We start from the raw sequence: 21,604 nt of genomic DNA, 5'->3' as shown, positions 1-21,604 counted from the left end.
CTGAACATGTTTTGCGCCAGTCACACGGAAATTAATAATCCAATTTGATTTTGATTTATGCTTTTTAAGCGGTTTCGGCCTGAGGACAATTAAAAACCGATGTGAGTGATGCTTTTTATGCGGTTTTCGGCCTCAGGAAAATTAAAAACAGATTTTACTAATCCGATATGATATGACCTTGCCGTGGTGGATGGGTTTACGTAACTAACAGTATCACACCTGTACACCCATGCACACTGAATAGTGCAGTTTGTTAAACTTCAAACGTACACCTTAGACATTATTGTACGATTCATTTGTCATTTGTTGTCGATTACTATTAAATTTGATGCTTACAGTGCCATCTATTGCTACATTTTGTAACTATTTTTCGTCTGCCACATGTTTTCCCCCTACTCCGATAATATTCCGTTGCAATTTGACGTCATTCTGACCGGTGGTGTTATTTCTACAGCGGTTTGAAAGTTTAATTATAATCACCCCGTGTATTAGTGTAATCTAACGTGCAACAATTTCATTAACAATTTTAGCGGTAATGCTTTATGGTAACATGCTGATCCATAAGAAGGCCTCTTTCTTATTTTGTGTGACGCAATTTAGCCAATACAATGTACGTTCAACCAATATTTACTTGACTAATATAGTTTACATGCCAACGGCCTTGCCGCAGAGGTAACACCGGTTCCCCTCAGATCACCGAAGTTAAGCTCTGTCGAGCTGGGCTAGCACTGGGATGGGTTACCATCCGGTCTGCCGAGCGCTGTTGGCAAGCGGGGTGCACTCAGCCCTTGTGAGGCAAATTGAGGATCTCCTTGATTGAGAAGTAGCGGCTCCGGTCTCGAAACTGACATACGGCCGGGAGAGCGGTGTGCTGACCACATGCCCCTCGATATCCACATCCAGTGACACCAGCGGGCTGAGGATGACACGGCGGCCGGCCGATGCCGTTGGGCCTTCGTGGCCTGTTCGGGAGGAGTTTAGTTTTAAAAAAATATAGTTTACATAGACAGTTTAAAATAATTAAGGCACTCTCTTCTTATAAAGACAGAGGCAACGAAAACTACTACACCGACAGGCTTTTCTCTCTCAAAACTTTGCGTCTCATATAAGTCGTATGTCTTCACACGACTAACTTTTGTATAGCTTTACGAAATTTGGTTATGGTAACCTAGAGCTGATGGGCTTCACGAGAGCCTTGATAACTTATGACGTGATTTTTTTTTTTTTTTTTTAGTACAAAGTCAGGTTTGACCGAAACGGTAAAAATGCTGTGAGGTTCATTCTTTTATGGCCTTCTGGTCTTCACACAACTGGTCTGAAGTTGGAAACATCTTACATTGGAAATCAAACAAGAACGACAAATAGTCCAGTCGGCAGGAACATTGGGTTTTGCAGAAGGTCCACATTTTACACACACTTAGTATGTTGCAAGTCCAACTTTTCGACCTCGAGGACAATGTACTAACATGGAGTGAGCCGATAAACAGCGAAATTGGTATGGTTTCAGTTTTTTTCCTCTATGATGGTTTTTCCTTGAATCCAACGATAAACAGGACTTAAGACTTTTTCTTGTGGAGCACTAATATAACGTGTTTTTGCACTATCTACTTACCAAGATACAGAGCTTTAAAAACGGCAAAATTCCTAAGTTATCAAGAAATAACAAAAAGAACACATTTTAGCGTCACAATTACAATTATACAACTTTTTAAAAAGGATAATGATAGGTGCTTCTAACGCTCAACGCTTTATATCAAGAACATCCTCTCAGACCCCTACCATCAAGAGGACGCTCATTTCTGCTAATGTCGTGTAAAAATCTTAGGTTCTTCCAATTACCAACCTTTAACAACACCAACATCCGCCCCCTTCCCTGCCTTCAATAGGACATCCTTCAGTAAAGGTACAGATATTTATACGATGTGTATTTTATTTAAAAAATGTGTGATATCCAAAACAATGTCACTGCTTACCAACTAAACGTACGTTTAAGAGCAAACTTTTACGAATGAGAAAACATTTTTATGAGACTTTGTGCAGTTAGATGATAACTGCTTGACTTCTTTTGTCCACACGGCAACGAGTTTGGCATCAGTTTTCCCTCCTCAGCGATGATACTGTTGGTCAGTGCTGCTTCGTCAACGTGTTGCCTCCTCATCATCGTCCTCGTTGAGGTCTGGCTCGCCTGCATTCTCGCATGCATGGTCACATCAGAGTTTGCAAATGGCAGTGCACTGGAGTCTGCGCGACAGCCTTTCGTATATTTGAAAGAAATTACTTGCAGTAAGCAGTCTGAATTTGCATTTTTCGTTCTTAAGGGAATCTTCCATTTTTCGTCTGTATCCAGTCTCAAACTAGTGGCATCTATTCCAGTTACCCATCCACACCTGTACTTTTAGGTAGGTATGAAGTCTCCACCGTACTATTTTACAAGAAACCTTTACCTTGCTTCAGAAATACTGCGTGCTCTTTCACTTGGCTGCTGGAAGATACAAAGTCAGACGGGAAATGGTTCACCTACATCTACATGACTACTATGAAATTCAACTTAATTAAATGCACGGCAGAAGGTTCATTGAAGAACTATCAGAAAATCTCTCTACTACTCCAGTCCCGAATGGCGCGCATGGAAATCTCAAATCTCTCCGTGAGAGCTTTTATTTCTTATTTTAATACGATGATCATCTCTCCCTATGTACATAAGCGTCAACAAAATATTTTCGCATTCGGAGGAGACAGTTGGTGATTAAAATTTCGTGAAAAGATGTCGCCACAACGTTTAAATGATTGCCACCTCAGCTCATTTATCATATCCGTGACACTATCCGCCCTATTTCATGATAAAAGCGGACTGCCCTTCTTTGAACTTTTTCGATGTCCTCCGTCAATCCTATCTGGTACGGGTCCCGTATCTCACAGGAGTACACCTTAAGTAACCAGACAAGGGCTGCGTCAAAAGCCTTCTGGACATCTAGAAACATGGAATCAACTTGAGATCCCTGCAGACAGCACCTAATGCTTCGCGTGAACAAAGGGCCAGTTGTGTTTCACAAGAAGGATATTTTCTGAATTCGTGTTGACAGTACGTCAATCGATAGTTTTCTTCGAGGTAATTTATGGCGTTCGAAAATAGCACATGTTAAAAATCCTACTGCACATAGACGCCATTGGTTTTTACTTATTTATTAAACTGATTTGATTAGGGCCATCAGTCCCTCTCTTACAACGGACCAGGGTTTCACACATACATCATAGTTACCTACGAAATAAAAATTTCAATATGACAAATTAAGAGTGCTTGCACTAATGCTGCTGCTGACGACGACGACGACGACAATTTCGAGGCAGTGTCAGCTAAGAATACTGGGAAGTGAGAGAGATCTGTTTGGAAAGAAGGATGTACGAGGATAAGGAGTGCGTACAGGGACAATGGTAATCCTTATTGTTGTTTTAGTAGATCTGTCATTAACTGTCTACTGAAGCTGGTGATGTTATTCAGTTCTCTAACATAATGCGAGAGTTTATTCCAGAGTTTGGGTTTCTGCTACTAAGGAGTACTTCGACAAATTGGCTGAACGATGGTGTGGGACAGAAGGAATTTTGCTGTGATGGGAACGTGTATTTCTGCCATGTTGTTCAAGACAACAGTGTTAAGGGCGAGGAGAGATATAAGGGGAAAATGTGCGTCTATGAGGCAAAGATAGAGGACATGGAAATCTCTGCGTTTATCTGCTTGCAGCCAGGAAACTGTGCACATGATGGTGAAATATGATCAAGAGTCGAACAACATAACATAATGAACACAGGCATTCAAAACGATTTCCAGGCGCCGGAAGCTTTCCTGAGATAGGCCTCGCAGGATAAATTCGCTGTAATCAATAATTGGTAGTGTGTTTGCACAGTTTTACTTTCCAGGTCAAGAGGGAAGAAGTTTTTATATTTCCGTACGGCAAAGAGAGATGCTAATGCCGTCTTGCACCGTGGCAGTGATGTGCTCAGTCCAATTTAGATATTCATCTATTATTACTCCAAGACTCTTTCCTGAAGGAGAGAAGTTGATATTTGTCCCATGTAGAATTGATAGAGTTAACAAATTGGTTGCCATCGGCGCACCAGCGCGCCCGGCCGATACTGGTGCACATGCCGTGGACACGCCGGTGCGGCGAGAGACTCAGCTGTTGCGAGGCACCACGGTTTAGTCGGGCAGAGACATTCGGTGTGGTTTATTGCGCTGGAACTCTAAGAACGTATTCTCTTCAATTTTTACAGGTGCGGTTCGCGTTTTTTCCTTCAGTTTTTCTCTGTTGTGGGACTGAAAATGGAAACAATCGTGACAAGGCGAGCCCTTAAAAAAGTAAAGTCGGGACACAATAAACGTACAAAAACTAACGGACGCGGAATTATTACGAATATTAGAAGAAAGCGATTCGGAAACGGAATTGCCCAGTGGGGAAGACGGGTGGGAATCCAGTGAAGAGTCTGACGGAGCTGAGTTTGCTTTAGTTGAGACTGTAGAAATGGCTGTGAATCCAAGCGACAGGGAAAGGGCAGAAGGAGTGGTAACAAGTGGTAATGTAGCTGATACAAGTGTTGCATGGAAAAGCGAGCCAGTTACAATGGTAAACTGCCCGTTTATAAAAAATGAGGGACTGCTAATTCAACCAGCGGGAAACACTCCCTTAGATTATTTTCGTCTTTTGCTGACGGACGAATTTCTATTGAAAGCTGTAGAAGGAACAAATCGAAACGCAATTGAGTGATTCCTTTCTATGGGAACCAAAGAACAATCACGAATAAATTCTTGGAAAAATGTGACGGTTGGCGAATTGTTAGTGTTCTTGGAAGTTTTCCTGCACATTGGAAATGTAAAGATGAGGAAGTTCCAGGATTATTGGACAAAGGACCCTTTATTTCACGTGAAAGGAATTGCCGATAGTATTTCACGAAATCGTTTTCTTCTAATACTACGTGCAGTGCATTTTTCTGAAAATCCAATACAGGGCGAACCAAAACCATCCGACAGGTTGTATAAAATACGTCCAGTCATCATATTTTTCAATGGAAGGATGTGTCAAGTGTACTACCCTGGACGGGAGCTGTCACTGGACGAATCAATGATCCTTTGGCGTGGAAGATTACCTTTCCGCCAATACATAAAAAAAGCACAAATATGGCATAAAGCTATTTTTTTTACAACTCCCACTGGAATGGTCCTAAAATTCGCGGTATACACTGGCATGATGTAAGATTTAAGAAGAAGAGGCCATGCGCAAAAAATTGTTCATTTACTGGATGAAAAGTTGAATGCTGTCACCACGTGTACATGGACAATTACCGTAATAGCTTCGCAATGCCTAAGTTGCTCGTGGATGAGAAAACTCACTGCACAGGAACTCTGAGGACGAATAGGAAGGATACGCCCAAGGCAAAATTACGAAAAGGTGAAGCCGTTGCCAGATTTGCGGAAGTAGTTACGATAGGTAAGTGGCGTGATAAGAGGGAGGTTTGCTACATTTCTAATGCATTTACAAATGAAATGGTTGACGTTGAAAACAAAAGAAAGAAGACGAAATCTAAGCCCTTGGCAATTGTAAACTACAATAAATTTATGTCGGGAGTTGATCGGCACGATCAGATATTATCATATTACCTCTCGGAACGAAAATCCATACGCTGGCACAAGAAACTTTTTATCCACTATATGGAAATGATGCTGACAAACGCACATGCCCTGCACAATAAATATTCTGGATCAAAAATGTCCCTCCAAGAATTCAGACTCAGTGTTACAAGAGCACTGTTGCCACAAAAGCAGGTAGAACGGCCCGTCAGAAATCCCCAACATGTTGTGGTGAAACCAGAATCAACTGGAAAATCAAAAACACCAAGAAAAAAGTGCAGATCATGCGCCAACCGAGGACAACGAACAGACACGATTTACGAGTGCCTAGATTGCCCAAATAAAGAAGGGTATAGTTTGAATCGTTGTGTTATTCACCACCTCTAAAGGCAGATAGCACTTTCGTAGTTCTTTCATTTTTCTACTGTTATGTGTGGGTACTATTCCTGAACTTTGTATTTATTTTATTTGTTTGAGTGTAATCGGTAAATTTCTTGATTGTATCTTTTTTGAGATTTGACATACATTGTATTTCAGAAGTTTCTTCAAGATCTTGTGTTTGTTTCTGAATATTGTTTCTACTTTTTTTTTTGTTCAATAAATATGTCGTTTGACAGTAGGATGTTTCGTTTTATTTTTGAATATAAAATAAAAATGTAGTACTCTAAACTGTCACAATTTTCAGGAAAAATAAACGAGAGGAATTAGCGCGTCCATGGCCACCATAACAAGGATTTTCGCATTAACGGTATATACTGCTCCTATTTTGATAGTGCACACAAGTCGGTACTGCGATTCTAGATAGCTCTCTTGAGGTTTACTGTATTTGCACTTAGATACAACTGTAAGTCAGCATACATGTGGTGACACGTCATTTATGTACAATGAAAAGGGTATAGGACCTAATACCGAAACCTAGGGGACGCCTGATACTACCTGTCTCCATTATTATAGTGCCGGGCAAGAGGCATTACTGGTGTGACTTCAGGTATGAAAGAAACCACTGCACTGCACTGCACTTCGGGAGAAATTTAGGCTGCTTAAGCCTGGCAAGTAAAATGTCAAAGGTTGTGCTGAAGTTTACGTAGCACATGATAGTTGCCTCTTGTGCATCCATGGCAAGCTTCAGCTCATCTGTTATCCATATTGTGGCAGATGTTGCGCTGTGATGTTTACAGTAAACTGGTTGGTATTAGTCAAATAAGTTGTTTGTAGTTGGTCTGTTAGCTGGTCGTGGACTGTATATTCTAAAGCTTTGGGCATTGCAGGAAGAATTCTGACAGGTCAGCATTCAAATAGAGCTGTGGCAACGTCCTTTTTAGGTAGTAGTTTAACTAGTCCCCGTTTCCAGGGAAAACATGGGCCGTAGTGAGTCAATAAGTTTCATCGCTTGGATAGTAATGCCATTGTGATGTGATAAGCATGATGGCTCGTTCTTTTTGACGGTATTGCAATTAAAATGATATAAATAGAATTCTTCGTGGCCACAGTCTTATCCCTTGTGAAGTAATCAGTGAGTATCTGTTTCGTCTGTCGTTCCTTTGTGGTTACAGGTAATGTAAAGTACTGGTTTGGATGTAGTGACCAGCTGCAGCTTTTACTTTGGGTATACCAAGACAACGCAGGTTTTTCAATAGGATAGCTGGTCTATTTCATTTGTTGGTTAATGCGTGGGCATACCTGAGTTTTGCCTTTCTCACAGCTCGAATGACTATTGCGCTTCTGCTTGAAAGAAATTTGATTTTCAAGGGGGTGGGTGGTTCCATAGTTTGTATGCGCGATGTACAGTGTCCCAGGTTCATGACTGTTTTAATTCTTCAGTTAGCCAAGGTACAGGTTTTCTTCTCGCTTTTCCGGACTTTGGGGGAGCATATTTGTTATACAGCTGATTAAATTCGTTAGTAAATCCACGTTTTTTGTTATGATTAAGGCTGGCTTAACGAGTTCCTCCTCAATACAAAGCAACGATATACTTTTCGCCGTCACTTCACGGATATTTATGAATGTGGAGAAATAATCAACCTGGACCAGATTTTATGACTGTGTGCCAACAGATAAGGTGTTACAGACAACGACATGAACTTTTGGTAATGAAAGTCTACAGCAAAACAAGGAATGAGGAATTATGATACCGGCTTAACATGCTCTCAGACAAAATTCAGGTTACGAATTTCAAATGTATCTGGGCGAGAAATAGGTGGGAGGAAGCCATACATTATGATATTTGGATAAACACCACATTGAAAGGTAAACAGTAAATAAATCACGTATGGAGACTTGTGAATTTAACTACTTAACCTACTAGTTCACGTTTCAGCCACCAGTGAAATACTTTAAAATGCGAAGAAATATTTTGCACCTCTTGGGCACTGTTTATTGTGTTTTGTGACGCAATATATTACCTTGAGAAAAAGTATGAAGTGTCCGCTTCAAAGTTTTCCAGAAATTCTCATCCCTGCCACGTACGGGGGGAAAAAAAAACGAACTCTGGGTATCATGTACGACACAAGCGCTGTTTGCACAGGTGGACGCGCTCTGACCGCCGTAATCGTGGCACGCTTTCACTCAGAACTTTTCGCCTGTCAATTATCTACACGAGTTAATTCTTTGTATGTCCACAGATAGACATACGTAAGTACGTTACCGTTTTCCGTAAGCACCGAAACCAACATTGATTTTGATTGCATATATTTTAAAAATTATCTAACTTAACTACGCGATCACACCCCGTAGAAAACGCAATGCTGACGAGCTGCCATACCAACCTCAAAAGCGTAAAGATACTGAGTCGTCACCTGAATCCGCCACCTTTCATCACTACACACGGTGTAATATATATCACAACTCAACTGCGAAACAGTTTTTTTGGTTCCTGTCGTTTCACACTTCTAATAATCACAGCACAACAAGGCTTCCTTTAAGTAACTAAATCAGACTACAGAAGGCCAGCACAGGTGTTTTTGCCATACACGTGGGGAAAACAATGATCAATGCGCTAGAAATGGTCGTGTGATAAAAGCAAAAAGGCCACCTCTTGGAATGCAAAAGAACCAGACTACACAGACTTTGCTTGGTGTTTAGTACAAAGCACTGGCGATATTCTACGCTACTCCCAACCAAATGGAACTGATTCATCCTTGTTCTAAGCGCGACTAGGATAATCTCTGCCATTGTGTCTCCCTCGAACCCCATTCAACAGACGCCGTTGACATATATCTTTACCACCGAGAAAGACAGAGCCATCAACCGTGTGAAATGCTTAGGGAACAGTTGAATTATTAGCTTTCATCTACTCATAAGGAGTAGATAGTAAGAATTTGACAGTTACAATTTTCAGTTGCACACTACTTAATAAAGTGGGGAAAATGTGGTATACCTGAATTAATAGTTCCATGTTTCTACAGGAAAACAGTATCGTCTTTAATTAGTAGCAATAGGTGGTTGTTGTTGTTGTTGTTGTTGAAGCCGTTATTGGTGGTTTCAGAAAGTAAGCTACAAATAAAAACGTACGCGAGACGAAGCAAAAAGCAAGACCATTTAAGAGCAAAAAACAGCGCAAATACACCGACATCTAGCGAGAAACAGACAGCTACAGGTTGTCAGGGCAACACTTGGCTACCAGTCACCATGGAGACGTATTTATCTGACGCCTTTGCAGCAACAGGTAGCGGGTATCATTTCGTCTCTGCGTTTCACGTCGATTCTGAAAGGCATTTCAGTTCTGTAATGAAATTTTTCGTTTAGATGATTCTCGTTCGGAGATTACGAGAGAGAGAGAGAGAGAGAGAGAGAGAGAGAGAGAGAGAGAGAGAGAGAGAGAGAGAGAGAAGAAAAAAATACGGTCATTATGATGTTAGACGACACTGAAAACTTGAACGGACAAAACTTCGTTCACTGTTTTATTGATGGCACGGGTAATCTAATGCTGCCTTAAACGTTACTGCAATGAACATCGAAGTTGTACGTTGAAGCTCAGCACTCAAGTTTAAAAAAAAAATTCACACTTTGCTTTTTCGGATGGAATTAAAACTTACTGTTCATTAAATAAATGAATGAACTGAGAAAGGAAAGAAAATTATACCAAGGATAAACAGTTCACTTTCGCTGTAATCGTCCGTACGTCGGATGTATGGTTTTGTACAACCGCCAGCCGTTATGTGGCTCCGTCATCCTCTCATATGGCAAGTTGGAGAATTATCACATCAAGTCGCTTTACGCAGTTGCGAATTAAACATGGCTGCCCCACACGCAATTTGCACCACTGAAGAACAACGTTTGTAATCCGCTTTGGTGTTTCTGAAAGATGTACCTGGAGCGGATATCAGCAGACTGTCCGCGAAACACGCAGCACATTGTACAATGACCAAAAATAAGTCGGAGAGCAGTGAATGAGGAGGAAAGAATAGGACTCAACCAACATCCACTCCTGCCAATATGAGCAATCTCGTGTCCCCATGCTGAACACAAGGTGAGCGGTTATTTATGAGGGGGGGGGGGGGGGGGGGGGGGGGGGGAAGACATGCTTATTCGTCATTTCCTAAACATGAAATGATGCATAAATATGTTCAACTTCCATAAATTGTGTGCGAGATGGATCCCAAAACACCTCAACAAAGAGCACAAGAATAATAGAAACAGATTTAGAATCTGGACGCTGGTACTGGACCCTCAAGCTCACGACAGTGGAATTTTTCTGAAATGAATCATCAATGGCGATGAGACATCGAGCCAACACTACAAATAAAGAAAATAAACGTCAGAGCACGGATTGGAAACACCCTAAAACTCCAGCCACCAAGAAATTCAGTCAACACCGCAGGAAGTTACGTTAAAACAGTTTTCGAGATTCGCAAGGGCTCGTTATAGAAAATTAGCTGGACAAAAATTGAGGTGTAACATGTCATTTTAGGAAAAGTGATAGGTTACACTCTATCCTCCAAAACGATAGAAGACAATCGTGACATTTATTAAATTTCTTTTATTAATAGTGAAGTTTGGGACACTTGGCTGTAAAAGAAATGGTCTATTATGTCCAGGTGATACAAGGTACATGGACACAGCATATTTGCAAGAAGCGAAGAGTTTAGCGTTCTATTTGCTCTAGGCTCCCGACGACGCCGCTTGGAGGTGTATTGTCGCCATGGAAGAACAGCGCTCTCAACAGCGGAGACGAGACCGAACCGAAACAAAAAAAGTTTTTAAACTATCATTCTGACATTCATTCTCTGACGTTTGATAGGTCAAAATGTATTCACGTTGCACATTCGAATGAGCCAAGGCACTTGAAAGCAATCACGCAATTGTAATACGATTGTGTTATAGATATCTGATGGGAGTTATTACCTGTCGATGTATGAAGATTTAATTGGTATTAAAAGAGGAAATTTTCCTGGTGAGTACGTATATTTGGCTAGGATTACAGCTGTTTGAGTCTTTAGCACTGGAAACACTGCAAAGAAAAAGAAGTCCGCTAAGAAGAACAAAAGCATCGTTATTCCGAACTAATTAGCAAGTCTAAATCGTAATTATTTCACGACATATGCGACCTCAGAAACATTACGTACCGTCTATTGATCAACGAAATGGGCAGATACATTTCAAGGGTCAAGGGTAAAAAGTGTGCATTTCATTAATTTTGATATGCTTCGTAGCAAGTTGGTTGGTTGTACGACAGTTGTTCTTTTGCAAGTGAACGTGCTTCTCCATCACCTACTTGACTGTTCATAGTTCTCAGAATCTGTTTTATCGCGGTGTTTTAGCATCTCGCATATAGGCTCCCCCTCGCTCCCTCAGGTTATCATTTGTAGGGTCACTTCCAAGTTGGATTCTTGGCCGTTGAATCCCCTACGAGAAAGAGGTAGAGGAAGCTGGGCATACATGGCATGTTGCTTAACAGAAAACTTTTTTCTCTCAGGGACTGCAACTGTTTTATAACGATGGCTTAATTAAGCTGAAAACCATAATGAGTATGTGGAAAAATACTGCAAATTCTGTAATTTAGTAGCAATAAATTATAAAATACTGAGTGCCAATACCTACATTATTAATTACCTAATTAATTCTCTGTATGATCAAAAACAGCACTAAGCACACCTACTAAATTCGAAACAAATCAGCAACAGGCGCCATCATTCCTAATGTTTTCTACCAGTCACTAACCCAAAAGTATACTACGTAATAATCACACTTCTGCAGTCACAATTAACAAAAACGACCATTGCTAGGAATTCAATAAAATTGTTGGAGTAACTGCAGGCAATTGATTTGGAGAAACCTGCGTGTTGTACTAAAATTAACGCAAGTAAGCATCTGACTGTATATGCACTGTGAAGCTTTACTGTTCCATATTAACAATTATATTAAGATAATAATTATATGAGCAGTCAATCAAAAACCTGATGTTTTCAGTAAGCATGGGTGAAGAAGTTCTCTCTGTTCTAAAAATTATGTTTATTATTTCACTAATACCAAAACGTAACTTTGTGGTGCAATAGTTCATATTATGTAATTTTGGAAAAAATCTTCACCACGACTATCGTAAACTTTTTACTTAATATTTATTTTGGACTAATTATTACACTGGAAAAACGAGTGAACATTTTGGAGGAGTCAAGAGACTTTTTCCATTTTCCACGGACTAGAAAAATATGTATTATTGTGAAACTGAAATTATTCACGCTGTCAAAAGCTATTATAATAACACAGTTGCGGTTAATATAAATTTGTTTACTTTGAGTCACAAACTACAAAATACTTGTGAATAACCCAAGATTGCAATGGGATATGAGCAAAACAAATTCTCTTTAGCGGGTCATCGTAGACCCTAGCCCTTCGTGTAGAATTGCGTGTTAAAAGGATATAATGGTGACAGGACAGACTGCGCTTACTTATCAGAGCAAGTATACGACACGTGGCAATGTTGGACAATAGTACAGGATAGTATTAAAAAAAAGTGCTTTCATCATAAACCACACAGTCTTCTCTGGAATTTTCCCAGCGGTGGAACAACTTTTACTCTAACAACCACAAGTGAACTATAGCCACTTTAGCGCCATTTTACGACCATATAAAACACACTATATGGCTCTTCCGTAGACTAAGCTCAAATGACACAAGAGCCAGCAGGTGCATCGAGATATCGTAGCGCCCTAGCTAGCACAAAAGGTGAATTTATTTCCTCGCGTACGTTCGATGACGGAATTGCAAATAGTCTTTGTCAAATTGCTATTCACGTACCATTGATTCAGAAATGACACTCAAAATGAAGATGAAATGTGAAAGGGAGTTCAGGCGATTGCTACAGTAGTTTTTCGGGCAATCCGTACCTCCTTAATATGGTAAAGAGGCGAACAATTTTTCACGTCTCATTCCTTCGTTAATACTGTAGCATTAAAAACAGAAATACCGCACTTGTATAATGTACGCTCCTCTCCTTCAAATTTACTTAAACGTTCGCGTGAAAGCTTATCGTTTGAGATATGAGAATTAAACATCTGGTTTATTCAAATAACGACCCAGGCCGTGATTAGATTTCAGTACTATAACAGCATATACAAGGGGTTCTATTGCCACTGTTTTCCGCAACTTCATTTCAGTCATGCCCGTCGGGAAATAGAATGAGGAAGGGAGAGTGACCTAACTGCGAAGGAATCTACCTTCCGTTAGATAAGACGAAACAGTTAAAAGCTTTCAACAAGATCTCGAACTCGGGTGATTTCACTAATGCCGTCTAAACTAAGAGTGCCCTAGTCTAATGGATGCAAGTATTAAACCTAATGCTGCTATAATACAAAAACCTGTTATAATGGTTGTATACGTCACTACATGTTTAACCTATATCCGAAAGTCACCATACTAGCAAACAGCAGAAAACTTTGGACAAAATTTCCACTTGGTGAAATGTATGGCACCTCTCATTAAGTGAGGATAAGCGTAGGATAATGCCTATCACAAGCGCTGGGGAGTATCACACAAAATATTATTAGGGTAGACGAATTGAAAACTTAGATTTGTTGAAAGGGTCCTAGGAACATGCAACGCATCTGTAAAGGAAAGGTCATGCAAGTCGATAGCGTGACCAATTTTAGAGTATTGTTTCAGTGTTCCTGACAGACATGGCACGAATTCAAAGGCTAGCTGCTGGTATGGTCCATACGAAAGTGTAACAGTAACGTTGGGGGACCTTCAATGGGAATAGTTGGTACGAATGATGGCGTAGTTCTCGCGAAACGTTGTTAGGTTAATTCAGCGAACCTGTATTCAAAGAAAACTGTTCGACCACTATATTGCCACTATCGTCGTATACTTCGCGGAGCGATCACGAGAATCAGATGAGAGATCAGGGCGCATGTACAGGCGTATAGACGGTCATTTTTCCATTGGGTACGATGTGTTCTGCATTATGCACTGTATAGCGACTTGCAGAGTATATATGTAGTAAATTTATTACTTAACAGCGACTCGTTTGGTACTCTGCTTCACCGTCGGGTGGCTAGCTTGGTTTCTAGACCTGCCACAATGCTCTGGAAAATTGCTGCTCTTTCGGTAGCAAGGCAGCGTAAGAGGCTCTGGACAACTCGAAATCTTCTGTTTTTCCACTGATCATAATCTATGGAATTTTCCCTTTCCAATGATATACAATACGTACAAATTATTTTTCAGAATTAAATTCAGTCGTCAGTTGCTAATATATTTCAATTATACCTTACCGGTTTCGGCAAATTACTTTGAATTCCATTCTGAAAGATATATACTACATTTGCTGAAAACTACAGCTATGAATTAAACAATATACATGATTGCCCTGTTTTTCTGGTTTGTTCATACATTTAAACAAAACACCGTGTGGGTGTGACCATGTACAACTGACAATTCTCAGAATGAAAGTTGATTTTTTGAATACCCCTCCCCTCTGAGGGCAATTATTTAGGAGATAGGGACTCAAAAGCTTTCAAAGCAGTTGATGAAGAGAAGCCATATGGAGAAAATGTAACTATCACTAAGCACGAGTGCATAGAATATGTACACAATCAAATGTGTGCGAGGTTGAGACGACTGAAAACTGCGTAACAGGGAAAGGAATTGGGAGGTGGCAGGCGATCAAATGGGAAGAACAGACTCCCAGAATCTTTCATAGAAAGAATTTAAAATAATTATGGAGTCGCCATCAGGCAAAACGATAGTAGCGTAGAAGATGTGAGAAAAGCTATATGAACATCTCTCTGCGGCGGACAATAAACCCATTCAGTGTCTATGCCCTCCAGAGTGTGATTCATGATTAAAATACATCAGAGCACTGCAAAATGGTGAGAAATTAACAAACCGGCTATTCATTTCGCAAGTGGAGATACTGAAAGAAACTTTCACAGATTTGTTAGACGTAAATCTACTGAAGAAATGTCTTCATGGCCGCACCACAAATCCTGACGACCCCATCAACGGTGTAATCTGGGTGAGAATTCCCAAGATAGTGTTTGTGGCAAACAGCACAGGCCTTTTGGTGTGTGTGATGCAGTGGCAACGGTCAGTGAGGAGTATGTTGCAAGGTGTGAAGCCCTGAAAAGACTGCTTCAAACTGTTGTCATTTCAGAGCAAAACCATTGTTAAATTTAGATAAAGAAAGGAAGACTTACGGTATCAGAGATAGCTACTAGAGACCTTGAATCAAGGGCAAGACAACGCAGATAAGCAGGAAAAGAGACATTGCAGAATGAGATGGCTAAGGATGCAGACAACCCATCTTATGTAACTGGGATGCACTGACAACTTGAATGGCTGTTTCCCATAAGTTTTACTTATTAAGAATAAAGCGTACTTTCTCTTAGCTTCTATTATAGTCCCGAAACCAGCTAGCAGCGCTGTGGCCAGCTTTTAACTAGGAAGCGCCAACGGCTGCAGGCAGAAACAGTAGCCGTCTACGGAGTTGTGACAATCCTGAGACGTTGCTATACACCGCTTTACGTTACTGGTTGAAGCAGGCCCGCGACCAGCCCGCTGCATCGGTGAGATCAACTTACGCCCGTTTAACACGAGCGACTTTCTGGTCAAAATCGGCAACTCAAAATTACGTGTACTTTTCGTGCCTGCATGTACATCAGAAACCAACTACGACGTGTGTCTACGACATCAATGATATAGAGATTGTGCCTAGTAGGGACTTCTCAATTTCTGATTGTACGCTGCGCACAGCGCATGTGCACAAACAAGGGACTTTCGCGGTGTCTGCTAAAACCTGCAATTATATTCTGGTCGAGCTCAACCCTATTATATGAAATGTTCTTTGGTATTTCCTTAATATCTACTGCGTTGTTCGCTTAGTTCTCGTGGCACTTTAAAAAGTTACAAAAGGTACTGATGTTTTTTCCTAGTGGTGTTCTCTTAGAAGTAAGACGTAACATCTAACACCAAAGATATATTTACGTACTACAGAGAAAAAGCCTACACTATGCAGAAAATAGAACGTAAGTAGATGAAGTGTTTTAATGAAAATTATTTCAACCGTGAAAAGATTAGTGTTATCTGACGAGAAAAATAATTTTCTGTGTTACCTGGCACTCGGCAAGAAAACAAGATATAAAGGTTGAAGTAAAAAGACGCTATTTACTGCGTTGTGGATATCGCTTGATGTGTGTGAACTTTGCAAATATATATTTTCTAGAGCAATCAAATATATACAGGTATGTTCTGAAATGTTTGGTTGACACTTTTCCTATTCTTTCAGTTCTTAGGAGTGTAAAGAATTTATTTCCCGACCTTTGATAAGAACTTCCAGTACGAATTCTGCTGCTGACAGTGATAAACTCTTGTCATTGCTTGTTCCAATATTTTGCTACTATATTTCTATTTTTTCGTACGAATGATAGTCCCTCATAATCTCACCTTCACCGTTAAGATGCCAAACCACACAGCAGACAGCTCTCATAACAAATGCAATTTTTGCGCTGGTGTCTAACCACACGAAACAGACCAGACTCAGTAAAGAAATAAGACGGCAGGGGCGCTGCAGTAGTCACTTGTCTCGAGTACTCAACCGAGACGAAGTCTATCGTGTGAAAGCGACTTCAAGCCGACTCAACTATAGCTAGAATTTGTTCATAGTCACAGGATATATTCATTGGCGTATTGTGCCTATTTTAACACAGATGTTTTCTTATTTTATAAATGGTAAAATAGTCCCCCCATTCGGATCTCCGGGCGGGGACTACTCAAGAGGACGTCGTTATCAGGAGAAAGAAAACTGGCGTTCTACGGATCGGAGCGTGGAATGTCAGATCCCTTAATTGGGCAGGTAGGTTAGAAAATTTAAAAAGGGAAATGAATAGGTTAAAGTTAGATATAGTGGGAATTAGTGAAGTTCGGTGGCAGGAGGAACAAGACTTTTGGTCAGGTGAATACAGGGTTATAAATACAAAGTATTGGAGGGCAGCGTGGAGGGTAAAAATCGTAGAGGGAGACCAAGAGATGAATACACTAAGCAGATTCAGAAGGATGTAGGTTGCAGTACTACTGGGAGATGAAGAAGCTTGTACAGGATAGAATAGCATGGAGAGCTGCATCAAACCAGTCTCAGGACTGAAGACCACAACAACAAATCTCGAAGTTAAACCCTAATAAACACAGAAAAGTGTAAGCAGATTTTAGTGAATGTCCATTTTTAACAAAAATAATTATCATCTTAAAACTAATCAATACTTTTAGGGAGTCCTCTGTTAAAGTGGTTCATCTACATGTACATCTACTCTGCTATTCACGATAAAGTGCCTGGCAGAGGGTTCAATGAACCACCTTCATGCTGTCTCTACAGTTCCACTCTCGAACGGCACGCGGGAAAGACGAGCACTTAAATTTTTCCGTGCGAGCCCTGATTTCTCATATTTTATCGTGATGATCATTTCTCCCTGTGTAGGTGGGTGCCAACAGAATGTTTTTGCAATCGGAGGAGAAAACTGGTGATTGAAATTTCGTGAGAAGATCCCGTCTCAACGAAAAACGCCTTTGTTTTAATGATTGCCATTTCAATTCACATATCGTGTCTGTGGCACTATTTCCCATATTTCGCGATAATACAAAACGAGCTGCCCTTCTTTGTACTTTTTCGATGTCATCCGTCAGACCCACCTGATGCGGATCCCACAACGCACAGCAACACTCCAGAATAGGGTGCACAAGCGTAATGTAAGCAGTCTCTTTGGTAGACCTGTTGCACCTTCTAAGTGTTCTGCCATTGAATCGCAGTCTTTGGTTTGCTCTACCCACAATATTATCTGTGATCGTTAAAATGTTTAACCTACAAGTCATATGTTTTTCAATTTATTATTCCCAAAAATTGGAGAAAAGCAAAATCTCTGAATGATGTCTTGATTACAAAAAGTTTTATGCAGCAGCACAAATGGAAGTACCAACGGCAAAGGGGTCGTGGAGCGGTGTTTTTAGTGGCTTGGCCGCGCTGTGCTGCGGCAGGCTAGGCGGGAGCTACTCGGCTGAGTCAGCGCAGCGTGCGGGCGTGTACCGTTAGCCCGCACTGCGCCGCGCCGCGCCGGCCCCTCGGGCAGAAAGGATGGAGGATGCTGGGCGATGAAATGCCGCGCGCCGCTGCGCCTCGCAGCACGCGAACCAGGCCACAGGACACGCGCCGAATCAGTCATCGCTCGTTACGTTATCTCCCCGGATCACTAATCAAAGAAGCAGAAGTAGTGAGTACTATATGAGGAGCTTTAAAGACTGTGTCTTCACTAAAAAGCACCTCATTTCTAGAACAGGAGCTGCAATCATTTAATTCGGGCACCAAATGTTTTAGCGTACGGCACAAGAGTTTTGAACGAACTGTTATTTTAAATCCTCCTTCAATACAAACTGTACTGGAGTCCCATTAAAATTACTTTACAGTGGCCACACCACGCGTTGGAGCTGCTTTCCTCCAATCAGAGCGCTCAACGTCACGCCCGAATCGTTCGCCGTTGCCAAACTGCCACAACAGTTTGTTCACTTCCAATTCCTTGTACGGATTTCTTTCTTGATGTGTTTACATCGCGAATCCTGGGTCTAGCCCTCTATCACACATGATAACCACAGCAACACACACACACACACACACACACACACACACACACACACACACACACACACACACACACACGTTTCATACGCAGGTACGCAGCATTAGTCACACACTACTGGATCCTTCCGCAAACGATGCGATCAGCGTGATTTAATAAAGTTATGAAAATCAGAGCGATCGACTTACATTAGATAAACTTCAAATGGCATTGCGTAAAGCTGAATTTTGAAGGCTGTCATTTAATCGTTGCGACTTTGAATCCAATGTCATAAACACAACAACGCTCTGAAGTGCAATGGCATGGCATAGCGTAGCGGTTAGCGTATAAACCTGAAGTGTGGAATGTCGAAGGTTCGAATGTCGTCACATGCAGCGAAGCTTCTAGTTTTTCCAAATCCAATCAAAACACTTATTTTTATTCATTTAACTGGCTTAAATGTAATTTTTTATTTCTAATACTTTACCGCCTCATTTTCACCATCGAGTTGACTTTATTTCCTTATAATTTTCCTTCCTATATTTATCTTCTCGTTTGGAATCTGCTTGTGTCGCCTATGATCTGCAACCACACTGAGGATTGTTTCAGGTAACCAATGACAGCGAGCATTACAGTTCACTTTTACTGTTTAAACTAACATTTTGCTGCGACAGATGGCTTTGCAAACAAATATATTATGACTTTGTTCTGTTTTGAGTTCACTCGTAGAGGTTAGCCTTAAGCGCCGCGAAGAAAGCGATTGTGATCGCCGTTTTCTCTGATACATTTCACATCACTAGGTTATGCTTAAGTCAGGACGTTAAGTTTCAATTCAGGGCTACAAAACCTCTCGCCTGCCGCAGTTAGGCCATTGGTCACTTAAAATCAGCTGTCGGCAGAACATCTCTCGTTTCTGTCGTATCTCGCGGCAGCCGATTGCAATTTTGCTCCGCGGTACACATTAACAGCATCTGTAAAGCGATCAGCCTATAACCGAGCTGTAGCCGCCAGACTATAGCTAACTATTCTATTCCTACTATTAACTTCTTCGATACACATTTGCAGACAGACACCGTAAATATATATACAGAGCATTTGAAAATGAATATGGCGACTACAAACGTCTATACTTACTATGCATAGCGATACATGATAAGCATTGAGAATATAAAAGGTTCAAATTTTACTTGCATAATTCAAGTGTTCTCTATGGCTACCCATGGCTACAAGGAGTACATCGAAGTGATTATACATTCCTTGGGATACATTCTAAAGTGTATGTGGCGTCACCGACGCGACAGCAATAAAAACGTGCCACTGGAGTTCTGGAACAGTTTCCGGTATAGGAGACACATGCATAAGATCTTTCAAATAACCTCATAAAAAGAATACATGGGTGCCATTTCCAGACGTCTAGAGGGCACGTCTATAGTACTACCGCTACAAAGGTGAAGACGACGGTTTTAAAATGTGTGAACCTCCATGTGTGAGCGGTCGAGTGCGAGTAAAGGGGCAGTCGCTCTGTCGAAAATTTGCCCTTTCTTTTTCAATCTCGATCGCTACGCATTATAATGGTACAACTGTTTGTAGTAGTTATACTCATTTTGAATTGTCCAGTATTATAGCAAAATATTTTCCAAATCCTTAAATACTTATCATATGTCAAAGCTGCCGCCTGCAGAGAGATGTGGCTCCAGATAATGTTAAATTTGAGGCATTACCTTTGACCACGGACAACGCAGTGGCCGACGACCTTCACTTAACGACCGAAAGCAGCGGCGTTTTAGTAGGGTTGTCAATTCTAACAGACAAGCAACACTGTGTGATATACACGTAATAATCGATGTGGGACGTACGTACCTGTTAGAATAGTGCGGCGAAATTTGGCGTTAATGGGCTATGGTAGCAGACAACTGACGCGAGTGCTTTGCTAACAATACATCGCCTACAGCGCCTCTCTTGGGCTCGTGCCATATTGGTTGGACTCTGGACGGCTGGAAAACAGATGCGTCGTGATTTCAGTTGGTAAGCGCTGATGCTAAAAGGTTCGAGCGTGGTGCAGACTCCATGAAGCCATGGATCCAACTTGGCAACAAAGCATTGTGCAAGCTGGTAGTGGATTCATAATGGTGTGCGCTGTGCTTATATGGAATAGCCTGGGACCTCTGGTCCAACTGAACCGATCATTGACGATAAATAGTTATGCTCGGCTACTTGGAGGCCATTTGCAGCCATTCATAGACTTCATGTTCCCAAACAACGATGTCATGTCACGGGGCCAAAACAGTTTGCGATTGGTTTGAGGAACATTCCAGACAATTGTAGCGAATGATTTGCGCTACCAGTTTGACCGACTGAATCAATCGAGAGATCAGTTCGTGCACAAAATCCTGCACCGGCAACACTTTCGCAATTATGGATGGCTATAGAGGCAGCAGGGCTCAATACTTCTGCAGAGGACTTGTTTTGTATATGCCTCGTAGAGTTGCTGTGCTATGCCGGGGAAAGAAGGATCGACATAGTATAAGGTGGTATCCCACGACATTTGTCACCTCACTGTAAGCAGAATAATTCAAATTATTAGCAGGACAATGGGGAACTGCTGTTTGTTTTCGAAAGAGCTGGCATACGATCTTATACTTAAACACTTCTGAAATGTATCCCAACATTTCAGATCGAACGAGCAGATAACGACGAGGACGGTACGAAAAAGTTAGAAATATGAGGGACACTTTTCTCTCATTATAAATCTACAACAACAAACGGGCTGTATTCTAGGCTGCGCACTTAATACATCGGCAGGATTGCTACGTGCAAAATTCTTGTAAACAAGGACGTGTTTACGTACAAAGTAACACCAGAGGAACTGTGTAATCCACACTGTCGATGTCAGAAGCATGGAGGAAATCTAGTACATGGAAGATTATCTCGTACAAAGGATACGTAACTG

The 21,604-nt window shown here is 41.2% G+C and overlaps 1 protein-coding gene and 1 pseudogene across 5 annotated transcripts in view; one reads left to right on the top strand and one right to left on the bottom strand.

Moving 5' to 3' along the window:
* Positions 1-21,604, bottom strand: part of LOC124596524 (pumilio homolog 2) — a 596,698-nt gene that overhangs the window by 306,850 nt on the left and 268,244 nt on the right. The gene's annotated exons all lie outside the window — the stretch shown is intronic.
* LOC124597708 lies at positions 652-769 on the top strand (annotated as a pseudogene).

Source organism: Schistocerca americana, chromosome 2 (genome assembly GCF_021461395.2).
Source record: "Schistocerca americana isolate TAMUIC-IGC-003095 chromosome 2, iqSchAmer2.1, whole genome shotgun sequence".
Lineage (NCBI taxonomy): Eukaryota > Metazoa > Arthropoda > Insecta > Orthoptera > Acrididae > Schistocerca > Schistocerca americana.
Note: the sequence above shows the minus strand (reverse complement) of the source record. Positions and strands in the feature narration are given on the sequence as shown.